This window comes from Heloderma suspectum, chromosome 9 (assembly GCF_057233095.1).
Source record: "Heloderma suspectum isolate Gila_16-S chromosome 9, 16-S_ref, whole genome shotgun sequence".
Classification (NCBI taxonomy): Eukaryota; Metazoa; Chordata; class Lepidosauria; order Squamata; family Helodermatidae; genus Heloderma; species Heloderma suspectum.
Genome location: NC_139466.1, coordinates 46,637,204 through 46,641,249, shown reverse-complemented (window position 1 = coordinate 46,641,249; position 4,046 = coordinate 46,637,204).

Here is a 4,046-nt window from a genome sequence, read left to right as displayed (position 1 = left end):
TGCTCCTGCTTATAAGGACTCTTCAAGCTTCCAGGTGCTTTTAAAACCTTCCCTTGACTCAGTCTCTCTGGATGTAATAGGGGTGCAAAACATGCTGTTTGCAAATACCTTGCAGATTCTCCTACAAGATATTTCAGCTGTTAAGCAATCAGTTATAGAATCTAAGCAAACTTTTACAATATGAATGGGTCTCCATTCAGATGCTCCTTTTAAGCCACTCTGGGCTGGGGCCTCAGTCCTGCAAAAGTGTGGTGACAGTAGAAAAAACTGTATTCATGTTAGTACATAAACTGATTCTCCAGTAGGGGTGTACGAAACCCTGCTTACCTGGCTCCGCCAGGCTCCGCAGGTGGGGGGAGGCGCTCCGTCCCTCCCCCCGGAATCCTGGCCGGCCGGCTCCGCTCCGCGGCCAAGCTGCGGAGCTGCCAGCCGGCTCCAGCCGCCCACAGCCAGACATCCGGCCGCTGGGCAGCCCTGCAGGGACGCAAATGGCAGCTGTCGTAGCCACTGTCATTTGCGTCCCTGCAGTGAGCCGTGATAGGCTACGTAAATACTTATGTAGCCTATCACGGCCTCCGCAGGGACGCAAATGGCGTCCCTGCGTTAGCCGTGATAGGCTACTTAAGTATTTACGTAGCCTATCACGGCTGAAGAAGGAGGAAGCGAATGGCAGCCGCAGGACGGCCACCATTTGCACAGCAGCGCGGACGGGAGCAGGTAAGTGCTCCGTTTCACGCGCCTTTTGTGGGGTGGGGGCGGCGGGCACTTCGTCCCGTGCGCCTTTCGGGGGTTGGAGGGAGGGGGCTTCGTTCCGTGACGGGTTTCGGGGGAGTGCATTTGGCCTCACCGAGATCCGTCGCGGACTTCTCTGACATCCCTATTCTCCAGAAGTTTCATCAGGAAGTCAATCAAGGGATGATATAACTAGTGAGTCCAGGTGTTGCGCATTAATAAACCAACCAACCAACCAACCCTAGTTCCCCTAATGATGGGAAGAGAAAAATTGGGAGAAGATCTAAGAGAGAAGCCCCGACTCAGAAGAACAATTAAGGGGGTGGCAAATCTAAAAAGGGGGAAAAGAAGCAAACTCCCTACAGTAATTGCAATACTAACTTTAATTTTAAGTGATTGTTTAGATTCATGGATAATAAAGACTGGGGAAAAAGAAGTGCCCCAAGAAGATAAAAATGACTTGGAGCCCCCAGAGGAAGAAAAACTATTTGTCGCATCTCCCTTCTTTACCCTCAGTGGTTGAGGACCCAGACTTACCGGCAGCGATTATTGACCTCCTGTTACTTAATCCAGTTGATGTAAAATCACTGCCTAGTGACTCTCCTCGGCCTAGAGGCCTAGGTGTAGATGCCCCCCCCCTTTATGGATAAACGCCCGTTTCCAAATTTGTCTATGATGTTTTTGAAATATCAGCGGGTATTTTGTAATTTCCCGAGGCCAAATAGCGAACTGACCCAAATTGGAAAGAACTCAAAGAAGTATGTTTTTTTTTTTTTTTTTACATATTATTAGTGATATAGTGGCAGGTTTTCTGTCAATTTTTGACAGATAGGAAATATCTGTCTTTTGTCTATTCCAACTTTGGGATAAACATAACTTTCACTAGAACTTCTATTGTATACACAATGCTCAGATATGGAGGCCTTGGCCAGGCCTGGGATAGAGGTGAATAGACATTTCCTAAACACCTGGACTCAACCATTGATTGAAGGATTGTATGTAAATTGTCAGGATGTAGTGACCCCAAAACAGGAGGTTAACTGTTAAAAAACAGTCAACTTTGACAACTTCCCCTCTTAACAATTTACTGCATTTGAACTGTAAGGATGATGAGATTAGAATTAAGGAGTTAGAATTTGCTGGCCATATGAATAAGATTTCTGCAATGCTTATCCAGTTTTGAATAGGGAGGGTTTATCTCTGGCCCACCAGTCTGAGGGCCATTGTGGTGTAGATTCTGGTGAAAAACTCTCCAGCTGAACAACCGCTTGTTTCTGTGATGCCTAAAGAAGACGCTCTGATACGTTCTGTGGCTCGCCAGTAATGGAGCAACAGCCTATCATCGCCAGGCTCCACGTGTTGTGTTGCTGAAAGGGTCAGTTAAGGTCGCTCCACTTCAGGCTCTTGCAAAGCCTCCCAAGGCCCCGGCTCCACAGTCCCCGTGGGATCAGGGAGAGCACCTCTCCCAAACTCCCTGCAGGAGAATCATGCAATGAGCAAACAGCAGGGCAATCGCCACCTTGCTTGGTACCATCTGCATCCTCTTTGCCCCTATTGGCCACTGAGCTCCTTAAGACCGGTTAGGTTTGATTTTCAGGAAAATCAAATCTAACCAAGCTGGGATCCTTTCAAAACAAATTACAAAACGTTACAGTGGAGATAAACGTATTATCCTCTCCTTCTGTGCATCCTCTGAGAAATAGGGCCACAGTTCCAGCTCTCCCCCGACCTGTGCATCATGCAGCACAGAGCTGTATAGCTGATGAACACTCCTCAGGATTAGGACTTGTATGTGAGCTTCACCGTCTCAGGCCCCAGCAGTAGACAGGCCGTGTGGAGACAGGGATAGTGGGATTACACCTGAAGGCGCAGGATCTCACAGACAAGCTGTTGCTATGCCCGAGTCTATCTTCCTCCTCACAGGCTGGCGCCGGTACTTCTATTAGAATACTCTCCTGGAATGTTGCAGGATGGGCTTCTAAACTGGTAGATGATTTTTTTTAAAAAATTCATTTCAATTGTACCCAATTTGAAGTTCTTTTATTCAAGAAACCTTGGTCACCTCTATGGGTTTTCTGTCTTGTATACACCCAGCCAGCTTGTATACCTTTTATACACCCAACCAGCTAGTAAATCAGACAGCAGAGGTTGTGCCCAGGGCATCAGTGGATGGTAACCCAAAAGTTTCACAGCTCAATGTAAGCCCTAGTAGGAATATCTTAATTCTTCAGGTGGCCTGGCCTTTGGGTCTGAAAGTATTTTTGACAAATGTGTATCCCCCCCCCCCCGCCGCACCCACAGAATTCAAAGCATGAAGGTATTTCCATAGAACTGGACTCAATTACGCCCTTTCCACTTTATTTGAGGTACAGACTGACCCCAAAATTCTGATCGCAGGTGATATGAATGCTAAAATGGGGGACGGGTCGGGACTGTAAAATGCATGAGAAAGTGGGGCTCAAGCAGAAGATCAGGGGGCCCCTCGCACCAGGCGTGTATCCTGCCGGTAGCCGGTGCTTCTGCTTTGGGATTCCGTCCAGGATCAGGGCCGGCCCTGTGCGCAGCCAGCTGTTCTATCGGCACGTTCCGCTGCGCGCCTCTTCGCGGGCAGGAGTCGTCGCTGGTCAGCATCGGAGCTGCACTCGCCCGCCCGCCCAGGCCTCCCCTCGGCGTGCGCGCTTCCCTCTCACCCCCTCGCCTCCCTTCCGCTTCTGCCAGCCCCGCCCCTGCCTCAGCGGCGCCCACGGAGAGGCCGCGGCACGCTCGCGACGGCAGGAGCCCGCCCCGGCCCGGCCCGGCCCGGCCCGGCCCGGCCCGGCCCGGCCCGCCACAGGCGCAAGGCAGCGCGTCCCTGCAGGAGCCCGCCGCGACGCTTCTCCCGCCTGCGCGTGCAGACCCACCGCGCTCCGGCCGCCCGAGCGGCCTGCTCCCGCCCCTCGTCGGCGTCAGGCAGGGCCGCCCCGCCCCGCCCCCGCCGCTGCCCCCCCCCGCCGAGGCGGGGAGCTGAGCGCCGCGGGGCTGTTTGCGCCGCTCTCTCGCACGCCGCCGGTTCGCTCCCACCCGCCCGCCTTCCGCCTCGCAGCCGGTTCGCCTGGAGGCCGCAACTGCGGAGCGGAGCACCCGCTCGGATCCCATTGTGGAACGCTGCTGGCCCCCGGAGAATCAGCGGTGGGGGCGGGCGCAGGCGAGGAGGGCAACCGGAGGCGCGGCGGCCGCTGCAGCCGGAGCGCTGGACGGGGGGGAGGCGGCGCCGCTGCGCCGCGCTCGCGGGCTCCCACCGCGCTGTGCAGGGCTGCCCAGCAGTGCCCTGGCCC